Genomic DNA, 13,387 nt, shown 5'->3' with positions numbered 1-13,387 from the left:
CGTAGATGGGATGATTAAGAAAGAGTTTTTAGCACTCTAACTTCATTCACATCACTTGTCGCTTCAAAGGCTGTGTTTGTTGGTTTAGGATTAGGAATAGCTTGACCTGAGAACACACCTTTTTGGGTTTTATCTTGGGTTAACAAGTTCATAGATTGTTGAATGGATGCTAGGATTTGGGTTTGCTGTTGCATGACAGATAACATTATTTCAGTGGGCTTATTTGTTTGGACACTAGTTGATGCGGTAACGGGAACTAGGTCTCTTTGGTTGTTGATAGGTGGGTTTTGATAGTTCTTGTTAAACTGGGATGGAACTAATGCTCTGTTCTGATTGTTATAGGTACCTTGTCCTTGTCCTTGTCCTTGTCTAAAGATATTTGTTGGTTTGTTAAAACCTGGTGGTGTTTGGTTTTGTGGAATGTTAGTCCATACAAAGTTTGGATGTTATCTCCATGGTGCATTTGGTACATTGAAAACACATACTTCTTCTGGCTGAAGTGATGATAGGTTTGTGATTAAGGGACAGGTCGCATCTATATGATTTAAGTTTAGTCAAAAATTTCATGGTAAGGTATTTACGTTCATTTCAGGATGAGGGTTTTGGTCTTTTTGTTTGGTTGTAAGGGCATTTATCTTTCTTGTGAGGGTTTCTATTAGGGTTTTGATTTCTAGATTTGATTTCACCTCAAAAATACCACTAGCCTTAGATGTACTAGGTTGGGCTGTCCTGGAATTGTTTATGTCCCCCCAATGGGTACTCTTTTCAGCTTGGTTTTCAAGAAAGGTTAAAGCTTCGGTTGGACCTTTATCAAAAAAATTACCATTACTCATGATGTCGAGGGTTCCTTTGAGTTATGGGAGAAGGCCTTTGAAGAAACATTGGACAAGAATGGATTTTTCTAATTTATGGTGAGGATATGAAGTAGGTCAGAGAATCTATCCCATGCTTTGGAAAATATCTCACTTGAACTCTGTCTGAAGAACTGTATCTTGCTTTTTATCTCTTCTATTTTCTTCGGTGGAAAGTACTTCTTCATGAAGGAGAACACAACCTTTTCCCATGTATCAAAAGAGTCAGCCTTCTGTGAGAGAAGCCAAACGTGACTCTTGCCAGCTAGAGTGAAAGGAAACACTCGTAGCTTAACTTGATCGTCGATGACACCTGGATGATTACATACTTCATGTATCCGGCGTAGATGCTCGTACGGTAACTCGTGTTCTAACCCGTGGAAGATGGGTAGAAGATTGAACACATTCAGTGGAATCCTAAAATTGCTCGTAAGCAGTGTGAGTTGTATACAAGATGGAGGCCCATCTTGCAACAATGTGTAGAAGTTAGAGAGAGGCTCTTCAGCTTGTACTACTTCGTCAGCCATCTTAAGAGATGGAGGACTAGAAATAGGAGATTATCTAGGGCGACGAACTCTCCTACGTGAGTAAGTTTAATTCTTGCTAATACTAGAAGTGCCTGAACACAGTATCATACAACACTTTTAGGAAGACCCCAAAACTATCATAACATGCGCAAACGGTGCAATGTATGCTGACACTAGTACAAAAAAGTGCTTTCGTGACTGTTTTAAAATGTTATTTGTGACTGTTCTATTTGAAACAATCACAAATGGCAGAAAATGGTTTTTGTGACTGTTTTAAAATGTTTTTTGTGACGATAGTTTTCAAAATGGTCACAAATGTTTTTTTATAGGAAATAGGGTACATGTACGGTGTATTATTTGTGACCATTCCCCCAAAATAGTTACATATTCCCCAACTTTTATGTGACTGTCTTGGACCCAAATATTTCGGCCCACTAACTAAAACAACTTCAAACACAGCCCACGTTTGGTCTCCCCCTTCCTTCTAACAGACAATAGTTCCAACCATTCCATAAACACTTCCAGGTACGAGAAAAAAAAAAAGGAAAAAACTAGTGCTCGATCTCCCACTTGCGCATTTAGGGTTTCCATTACACCTCGTCTATTTTTCATTCATTGTCTCAAAAAAATTCAACCCTTTCTCTCAAACAAAAAAAAAAGACATGGATTCGTTTTCTTCATTATTTCCATCTCAATCTTTATCAAGAGGGAGTCGATGGAGTTCTTAATCATTGAAAAACTTTCGTCAAATCTCTTCAATTGTTCAAAATCATCTCAAAATGGTATATATATATATTTATTTATTTATTTTTTTTTTTTTTTTTTTGGTTTAATTTGGTGCAAGTTAGGGTTTATGTTAAACTTTTTGTTGAAATTGTTTCAGGTATATGTGATGTTATGTTCTGCATTGGTGGCATCAGCAGTTGTTGTTTATCTGCATTTGTTGATGAATATTGGAGGGTTATTGACAATTATTAGATGTATGGGTAGTATGATTTGGTTACTTTCAACACCACCTTATGAAGAGGTATTATTATTGTCTAATTTTTTTTATATTTGGTATTAAAGTTATAGGTGTTAATTAATTATAGTTTTTTGGTGATTAAATAGAAGAAGAGACTTTCTCTAATGACGACAACTGGTTTACTTGAAGGCGCATCGATTGGTCCTTTAATTAACTTGGTCATTAAGGTTGACCCAAGGTGTGTATAATTTAGTTTGTGTAAATAAATATATTGGAATGCTACGTGTTGTCTGATGTCGATCATGTAATGTTTATCCTAAGGCTTAAGAATTAAGAGGAAGTTATAAGTTGTCTGTTTTAGCAAGAGAAGCTATTATTGAAAAGCAGTTGACTCTTACCTGATGTAATAGGAGTCTTTGCGAGAATGATGGGATCACTTTCTTCGAGGGTACTGAATTCACAGTTCTAGATGCATAGTCAAGTCCTTAGTGTCTCAGTACTTTCATAGTTGACACATTTAATTAGAGAAAGCCCTTTAGGATTTGATCAAGGCCTTCTTGGTTTGAAAGTGTTTACTAGCTTGGTGGGTTCATTACATGAGTTTTAACAAGAGAACACAAACGGTAATTCTAGTAGCCCACCCTTTTGTGTAAGTTAACTTTTAGCATATTTGTTAGCATCCTTGGTTGGCTTATACGGGATTGGTGGCATTAAATCACAGCTAAAAAAATAGTCGATGAACAACTTTTAATCTTTTATGATGAGAGAGAAATCATAAATTAAAAGTTGATGGGCCTTCATTGGTTTTTTCTTGCATGCATATTTTTATGACTTCATGAGTATTGTGTTCATATATACCATGCTTCTTAACCTAAATGGAATGGTTGTATCACTTGTGCGGGAGATGATGTGGATTTGTCCAGTTGGTTTTTTTAACCAATAATTTCATGGATTAGAATATTGTATGACTTCTCTTTGATATTCACTTAATGCATTGATATTCACCTCGTTGCCCTCAGGCTACTTAATAATGTGAAGTCAAAATTGGGTTTGTTTGAGTGTGTACATACATAATGTTGAGAAAATGATGCTTGTGAGAGCACGACTCAGTGCCTAATTTTTTTCTTTTTTGGAATTAATGATTTTACACTCCTAACTAAATTTGTTCATTGCTGTGGCAATATTTTGCTAAGCACGTTTGTTGGAACTACAATCGCATTTGGTTGTTTCTCAGCAATAGCCACCTTAGCGAGGTGTAGGGAATATCTTTATCTTAGAAGACTCCTTTCCTCTGGTCTTTCTATTCTCTTCTGGTTGCAGTTTGACGTGAATGCGATTTGGTCACAATTCTTTCTTAATCCATTCATTTGTATATTATTAAGTACTTATTGATTATATAAGTCTTATGTCTATGTTTGTTACTAGAATGTTCAATGGAATTAGAATTTATGAATGTTATTTGAATTTTAATGGATTATATTTTAGGTGTATATTTGTTGCATGTCCAATTCAATGTGAAATGTTTGTTTTCAAATATATACATGTTTTTTTTTGAAAAAAATTATAGCATTTGTCACGGTTCTGTTAGAACTGTCACAAAAGATACGTTTTTTTGTGGCAGTTTTTGAGCAGTTGTTACCATTTTATGTGGTGGAGATAGGCTAGTCTAGAACAAATATTTGTGATGATTTTGGGAAAAATATAAATAACCCCCACTCCGTCTCAGTTTTGGAACTTTTTGTCACTGTTTTTAACAGTGATATAAAACCTTTTTTCTTATAGTGTCAAGCAATCGAAATTCGTTTTTGCAGGTATGGAGTTTTGAAAACTTTGCTTTTGGTGTATAATTTACTATGCTCTGTTCAAAGGAACAGTTGGGCACGTAACTAGGATGTCTCTACTACACGTATCAGAAAAGTACGCAGTTACTTCACCAAGTTGTGTGCTACCAAGAATCTCACCCACGATGAATCTAGGGGAGGGGAGTGAGAAAGATAGTTAGTCCACCGAAATCTGGTAACTGATTATTCTAAATCCTAGTGGCTAAATTTTTGTCCTTTACTGGAGGAGCGTGGCTACTTGGGCTCTAGTTGATTGATTTTAATTATTTTTTTTGGTCTAGGGCTTTCAAGAATCAAGCAACGTCCAATTTACCTACATTGGGTAATGACTTTCCAATGGTTATTATGGTTCGTGTTCAGCCTTATGCGCGAATGTAAATTGCAGTGCGGAAAGTAAATTTCAAACAATCACATAAGCATGCTTGTACACACAAGTATCCTCTTACTTAGGCTTCGAGGAGGGTTAGAATTTACCTCTCAAGCCGTGCTTACATGCTGCTTGAGGAGAAGACGACATCTATTGGCGCTTGATCTAAGAATCAGGCCCAACCTTTCAAGCTTTACCCTATTTTAAGTTACAAATAAAGACCTACTTAAAAAGCCCACAAGTTGGGTTTTTGACAATTTATACAACTTTGCCTTCAAGGGCTCAAACTTAAAACTAATTAAACTAAGATTATACTAATCTAATTAACTAGTTTTAGATTAATCACCTACATTAACTAGAGTCAAATGGACTTAGAGTGTTGATTACCAAGTTGATTCAAAGTGTGTGAGCTATGATCCACAACTTGCCTCACACACTTGAACTTCCTAAGGCAATTAAAACTCTAATCCTTTGGTAAGTATTAAATTTAAACCAAGTTTAACTCCTGTTCATCATAATAAATCAATCAAAAACCAAGTTTTTTTTTTTTTTTTTTTTTTTTTTTTTCATTTTATCACTAACTATTACAAACAAGTTCCACTGTTTTCTCCTACTCTATTACAAATTTCAGGCTCGGAGTACAACTTCTTGTCACAAATGAACTGGACTACAAAAAAAATGCACACAATTCTGTTGAGGTGGCTCGGCGGTCGCCCCCGCCATGCCCACGCAGTCGCCCACTAGAGCTTGTGGACGGCGGTCATCTTTTGCCTGTTTGATTAGCTCCTCTCCACCTTCGTTGTCCCACAACTTGATTTGTAAAAAAATATCTCAGTATAGAGAAACAATAAAAATAAAATGATGAAAAATTGAAAAAAAAAATAGAAATGGAGAGATGAGAATGATGCTCCCTTCTTAGATTCTCAACCAATCACTCTCACTCCTTCAATCTATGATGGAGGCACCATTTGAAGCTTTAATATTGTAGTGATTATACTTCAAAAGAGTTTAGATTAAGAGTTGAGGTTCGTCTTCAATTGTTTAGAGTTTGAGTAAGGGAGATAAGAAAAAGAAAGATATACTCTTGAATATGGTTCTAAGCTAATGAACTTGAAAGCCTTGATTGTTGATTGAAATAACTTGAAAACTTGAAAGGAAGATTTATTAAAACATTGAAATGAAAGCAACAAACAAGATTGAAGATTAAAACAAATAACAAATAACAAGCTTGATTATAATAAAGAAACAGAAATAACAAGTTGATTGAAATAAAATAAAACAACAAGAAATTAAAGACATGAATTTAAAAACAAGACAAGAAAATAAACAAACCAAATAGTTTGGATCCTAAGACAATGAATGAGTTATTTCTCCCTTGCATTTTGTTTATATACCCCTACTTTTGCCATTTACATATTTGCCCTTATCCATTATAAACTAAACACCTCACCCCTTTCACTTTTGCTTTTTGGTGCCTTCTTGACCAAGATAGGTTTAGGGATAAATCTTTAGAATTTGAAATAAGGGCCTCTATCAATGGTCTTCTAAATTGAGGACTTTGACCATTGACTTTGACCGGTTGACTTTGACTTTAACAACACTTTTCCATAGCAGCTACTGGTCTTTATAATAAGCGTGATTAATGCTCCTTTCGGTGTTAAGGCGTAACTTTTATGATATGTGGTCTGAAATACTCCTTAATCCTGAAAAAGAAAGTAAAAGCTATGAGTTGTCTTTTCGTTAAGCGTAAGAGGGATTGTAATGCAGCAATATAGGGGTAATAAAACACACATTTGGGAGCTGATCAAAGAGCACAGATTGTAAGGCATCAGTACCTTCTTATGCCAGTCACAGTCACACGTATAATGACATTCTTTTTTCCAAAATTATGTACATGTTTCACTGATTGGGTTAAGGTTGATACAATGCGCAGGACCAATGTTATAGTCCATTATTTACGTGCTATAGTTTGGCCTGGCTGGCGCCTACATCCTCACCTAGTAGCCCCATACATCCTGTCCAACCAAATTGCACTAAATAGGTTGGCTAGGGTAGATGAAAACAGGATGAAGGCATGGAAAGTAGTCATAGATATGCAAGACTTAAAGGCGCCTCATTTCACAAGTGAGGAGCAAACGGAGGAAAATGCATGATTTGAAACAACTATATATGGTAATATTTATAATTTTCTGTTTGAGTCCACTTATGTCCCAAGCGAATTTTTATTTCCTTTTATCTCCATAATGGATGGAACACATATAAGAGTTGCGTCTGCATTTTAATTCTTTATATTTGTATTGTTTAACTTTCTTTTTCAGGTGCTACCATTTACAAGCACGTTTCTATGGTACTATCTATCATTTATTTTCATTCCATACTTTGGGGACAAAGCATGATTCTGTTTGGGGGTGGTATAGAAACACGCTGTAGGTTGTATATTACATATTAATTATCGTATAAAAATAGAAAACGCATAAAAATAGTTTATACTATGCACTTAGGATAATGGTATATTATTTCATTTTCTATGATGATATTAGTCTAGAAATCTTAAGTAGCAATAGAATTAAGTGTAGTTCTTAAAAACTTAGGTTAATACATAGGTAATAGTCATTGCATATTTTTATTAACATCTTGCATGAGCATATTGATAATCTTAAAATGAATAGTTTTACTAATGAATAAAGCTCGCGAGAACTCTAAACGCTAGTAAAAATCAAAACTTCTTTCGTGCCTAATTTATCAAAGATTTCTACTCTCAATCCTATTGAGATATAGCGGAGTAGATGATTCGTTCCACTCCTAGTTCTTTCACATGTAATATTTTCTAAGTCTAATCAATCTTAACTAAAGTCTAATGAGAGATTTACGAATTATAAACTACGATGCAACTACCCACAAGATACGACTAATTAACTACGGAATCTTTGTTGTTGATTCTATGATAAGGAATTAGGGGGGATTGATTCCACCTTAACTCAACTTAACTTACTAACGACGAATCGTCCTAATATGAATTGAACTGCTACGCAGAACAATTGGTTCTTCCTAATCCCTAATTACACATAATACTTCTCCCAATTCATAACTAGAATTAATCATTTCTAGAGTGGAATAAAAATTACGACGACTCTATGATAATCGGAATCAAGCTTTTATCAAGGCTTCTCAACCCCCTCTAATGGAGGGTTAGCCGAAAATCATTACGCAATCATTTTTGATATGAAATTGAATACGACATAATATAAAGATTCTAACTTTATGAATTTTAACTAAACAATAATCCAACCCGAAATCAATAACTACGGAATGAATAACAAACAATAAATGAAATTAGATCTAACAAATTTAAATGACAAAATTAAATTTGATCAATAACAAACTACTTTATTTATCTAATCAAGCAATAACAATATTTTAAAGGTTTAATCTAAAACAAGGAATGAAATGAAACTAAACTTAATTAAAAACCATTAAAACTAGATCTAGAAGCTATTCTAATGGCTACTTTCTATCCTAAGCTCCCAGATATCTTAAGAGTTAAGTCTTCTTTTTTGATAAAGAGGAAATCAGATCCAAAATCGTGCATGGGCTTAGAGCCATGTTTTGGGGCGGAAAATCGGGCCCAAAACCCAATTTCTTCAGTCCAAAAAGGGCTCTTCAGTTGGATTCCGCTTCAATAGACTTTTAGTCCGTTTTTGCTCCTCTGATTGGGCCAAAGCTTGGACCATTGGAAAGCTCATCCCGAGCCGGTCGTTTTGACATAAGGTAGGCCCAATTCCAAGGTCTGAGTCCAAAGATACGGTCTTCGGAAGTTCTATTGACTTTGTGCACTATTTATGCCCGTGTGGACTTTGACTTTTCAAGGTCTGAGTAGGCTTTACAAAGGCTTTGTCTTCTTGAATGTTGACCTTTAATCACAGAACTCCTTAGCAACCAACCATTGCTCCTTTATCTCATCAAAGTGGTATATTTCTGCACATAATTGACTTTGAAGCCTAGAACGCATAAAAACACGTAATCAGTATTAACTCTTAATTATTACTCACATAATTGGTCTAAAAGTATGATTGTTAAGGGGTTAAAACTATAGTTTTGGGCTCTTATCAAACCACCCCCAAACAGCATTTTGCTTGTCCTCAAGCAAATATGAGAAATTAGAATAAGTGACCAAAAATGGAGTTCTAACTACTGCCGTTTATTTGAGCGATTGCATTTACCATATGCAATAAGGCCTTAAACCACTAGGAATTCCCTAGTGGACGAGTTCTAGCCTCGTGAGAGTTTTCCAGTGAAGGTACTCATAACCTTCATCTATACTACAACGACTAAGAAATAAAACTATTGTTTCCTTATTCATGCTCCCAATTATCTATACATCTCACTAGTAACGCATACAAAAATATCAAGTCAAAACCTAAGTTAATATATGCATAATAATCGATCATCTACGAATAAACATATATACAATGAGTAATACTATGAAATGCATTAACAGGTCCGTTTCTGAAACTCGGAATAGCGTCCTTAAGTAGGTTCTCACAATAATAGTCAAGATACAACACTCTGATTTTTCCACTCAAGTTTTGCTACTCCAGTGCGCAGTGGGCACACTTTACCTTACAATCTCAATGACACACAAGGAAGCCGGAATCGATCAACACATCTGCCACTTACTATCACACTAACCTATTCCCAATTGAGCTAGAGGTCTTTATTAGGTGTTGCGGGGATTAGGAGATGGTTTAAGAAGGAAGAAAATGGATATTCAAAAAGGACAAGTATGAGATAATAGAGTATTCATATTATGTAACTAGAGAAACCCTTGTTATTTACTTTTGCTTCTACACTTTGTTTCCATCCTTAGCCATATATTTTTTTTCTTTTTCTTTGGCTTTTGACTCCTTTTATTCTATTTTTTTGGATTTTATATTTTATTTCTATTTTTATATTTCTTTTCTTTGGATGGAAACTTCTTTTATTTATTTTCTTAAGCAACTAACTAATTTTTGTTTACACAGGTTTTTCTCTTCTTCTTTCTTCCTCATTCTATTCTCAGACTTATTCTAAATTGGGTAGGTTGATTTTTATTTTGATTTTGATTTTTTTTATTTTGTTTTGTTTTTGTAACAGGGTATAGGATTTGTGGTTTATGAAAGGCTAAAGAAAGGCTCAGAGGGGTGACTAGCGGAAAATAATTCATTGGTTTGAATTTCTGGCTATATCGATCCAAAGAGGGCCTAAATTCTCGCTTAGGATATGGTTTAGTGATCAAGCAAGTGGACGTGTGATTTCTCTATCTGGATTTTACTTCTCCCTTGTGTCATTTCTCAAATGTTTCGCTCATATAAGGCTTTATGCTATATTCTCATAGGATTTGTAGAATAAGTACTCTAGCCTAGAGTTCAGAAACTTACTGTTAACAATCATAGATACTCATGTAATATATTTATTGATAGATGCAAGAATTATTACCTACATATTAACCTAAGTTTCTAAAGACTATTCTAAAGCAACACTACATGAGACTTCTAGATTATTAAGAGCATAGAGAAAGAACAATACCGATATTCCTAAGTGTATAACATAAACTTTTTTATTTATATTTTCGATTCTTTTTTTTTTTTTTGAAATTTTACTAGAAAACAAGTGCATATTATATATATCTATATCCTAACAGATGCCTTAATTACATGTGTTTCTATGCCCACCCCCAAACAAGAAATATGCTTTGTTCTCAAAGTATTTAAATAGATAGGGTAGAAAAAATACCATGGAAACGCGTGAAATTCTGGAACATCTGCAAAACCAAGTTATACATACTAATATAGAAAATAAAACTGACGCAACTTTGTAAGAGTTCCACCCATTATGGGGTTAACAAGAATAAAATTGCTTGGGACATAAGCAGACACTAACTGGAATTAAAAACTGACCTTATCTCCCGCTTTTATTCTTCATCCTCCTCATCCTCTTCTTCTATAAAGAAGTGAAGTTCCTTCCCGTCTTGCCATGCCATGATAATTTGCCAGGCTTCCCGCCATTTATCATCTATTATTGCTAACCTATTAAGCGCCACTTGGTCTGACGGGGTGTAGGGTGCAACCTGATGAGGCTGTATCCTCCACCCTTGCCAAGTCATTGCACGGAAAGATCGAATAATACTATTGGTGGGTCGCATAGTGTAGACCGTAATCTAATCCGTGAAACGTGTACAAAAAATAAGGAAGAAACATAGCATAATACGGGAAATTAGAACAGGCATAAGAAGGTACTTATGCCTCATGCTATGGGCTCGTGCTAAACTAGACATCAAGGTTCTGGGAAGGTCATGGCACATACGTCCCGTGGCTAAAGCAAGGAAGACGCTGCAAGTGGCATCATTCAGAGAAGAAAAATGCCATTCCCTTAAAATGTTTAGCATGATCCAAAACATAACAGTTCCTATGTTCATGGACAGGCTACCAAAGGCGACGTTATATTCCCCTTGGTCCTCGATATGGAAAATGCTTGCCCCATACGACTCACTCAAAAACTCATAAGTGTAGACATACATATTATGTATCCAATAGCACCATGGGTCTTGTATTTCAGCGGGCATAGCAAGTCCAAGAACAAATGCTAGCAAGAACCTGGTAATTTCCATTAGTTCATCATTAATGTTGATGGAGAACACTTGTTCTCCATCCGGTCTCTCAAAGAAAATGCAATTATCATAAAAATAAGATGCAAGTGCTAGAAAATAAAGTTCATCAGGTCTTACCATAAGCGGTTCCCAGCCTACGTATGTGATCACCTCGCGAAACCAAGCACCATAAGTAGTGCTTTGGAACAAATCTTCGAAAGAATATTTCGATATTATTGTAGGAGATGTCATCTCAAAACAACCCTCTAGAACAGCTGCAACTGATCCGGGAACAACCCGTAAAAAATTGGAAATTTATGGTCTACGGAGGTCAGGGCGCAGGTGCACTCGGGTGTTTTTTGATTTATAGTGTTTTGGGTGCGAGTCGCGCTCAACTTGGGGGTAGGTGCGCTCAGTGTAAAATTTCTGACAATGGCTAGGGCACAGGTGCGCTCCGAGGTGCTGATTTGTGAAAATGGTGAAGAACAATGGGAAACATGGGAGTAAAAGGTGAGAGATGGAAGTTAGGTGTAGTGTGGGTTGTGAGTGTAGAATGAATGAAGTTTTTATAGGTTTTAAGTTGCTAAAACGAATCGGGAAGTTTCCAAAAAGCTTTTACGGCAATTTCCGAAAATACTAAAATTTTCATACCCGAAAACGGAAACAACTCATATTCTTGATTCTAAAAACAACCCTAGTATCTTTTAGGTTGAATTTAGGATAAAACTATCTAACTTATCGAGATTTCATCCTACCCAATATTTATTCATAGATATGCCCATATCGGCAATATTCTCACCCTAACTCCGAAATAACTTCTAAAATAAAATCATGCTGGAATAAATAATACCACCCCCAAACAATTTGGGAAGGTGGGATCAATATGAAACAACCACGCACAATGAAAATAACCACATTATATTAATGTTTTCATTCAAAGTACATTTCACTACAAAATTCAAATTTACGAAATTTAAAACTTACATTAAAAATAAATAACAACAATAATAAATAACAACATCAAATATCAATCTATACAATCCCTAAACACGTCGCTACTGGTAGCGGAGGGCACACGCTCAAGAGGTGGCTCCTGAGCTCCCGATGGGTCATTTCCCTGCGTCTTCCGGCGACGACGCTCGTGCCTCACAGCTGTATCCTCAGAAGAAGTCCCGTGAGGTGGGAAGCGTGCAAGCATATCGGCGCGGAATTGGCGCTGAGATTCCAGCTCAGCCCTCATCTGTTCCCACCGCTCATCCTCGCGCTGGGTACGAATCTCGAAGTTATGATGCATAGTAGCCTGTCGAGTCCGGAGGTCTTCGCAAATAGTATTGAGGGAACGCATGCCACGATGGATCACAGCCATACATTCTGCATCTGACGTACACCTCTCCAAGGCATCGGCATCAAAACATGCCATGTCATCCTCATTCTCCGAGTCATGCTCATCGACTGCCCTATCCTTAGGTAACCTCAAAACTCGTTGGATACACTTTTTATAAATACAAGGATTTCGGTGTAGGGTGAGGCAAATCCTATCAGACGTCGGAGTTGCTCTCAACTTCAGCATGATCTTGGTTACCAAAACAGGGAGAGCTGCAATAGACTTCCCCACTCCCTTAATCATGTTAAGCAAAAACTCCAAAATACAGAACTCATACTTCTGCTCCTGGAGTATCCATAGAACGTGAAGGCAGTTCAGACCGATGTCGCTGACCTTCTCCTTCCCTATGACATTCCTACCAATCCATCGAAGCTACTGACCGGTTGGTTGGTCGAGGGATACCTGGCAAACACAATGGGAGCTCGCATTGTAGTTCCCTTCGGTAACAGTCGCGTGCATCAAAGGCTTTACCCCAGTATATTGGGACTCCTGTAACGTGTCATCAAGATGGATTCTAGGCGGAATTCCTAGAATCTCAACCAACAACCCAATAGATACTTCTTTCCTCCTCTTTGCCACCATAACAAAAATTCTATTCCCCTCCAACTCCCTCGTGTTGTAAAACCATCGGACTAACTCTTCGTGGTAAAAGTTGTCGGTCGAGTACCACAAGCTATTCCAATCTCTACTAACCATTTCATCACCGTAAAACGGCGCGAAGTGGTCGCCAGTAAATGCTTGCTCTGGCAAAATCCGGCGTTGTTGAGCCATTGGAAGTTTTGATAAGGTTTGTGGGTTTGAATAAGGTAGGGGGAAGCAATGAGGGAC

General features: G+C 36.4%; 1 pseudogene; it reads left to right on the top strand.

Annotated features, from left to right (window-relative positions):
• Positions 1–2,040: 2,040 nt before the first annotated feature.
• LOC147475330 (bax inhibitor 1-like) lies at positions 2,041–3,734 on the top strand (annotated as a pseudogene).
• Positions 3,735–13,387: the final 9,653 nt, after the last annotated feature.

Source organism: Coptis chinensis, chromosome 9 (genome assembly GCF_015680905.1).
Source record: "Coptis chinensis isolate HL-2020 chromosome 9, ASM1568090v1, whole genome shotgun sequence".
Lineage (NCBI taxonomy): Eukaryota > Viridiplantae > Streptophyta > Magnoliopsida > Ranunculales > Ranunculaceae > Coptis > Coptis chinensis.
Note: the sequence above shows the minus strand (reverse complement) of the source record. Positions and strands in the feature narration are given on the sequence as shown.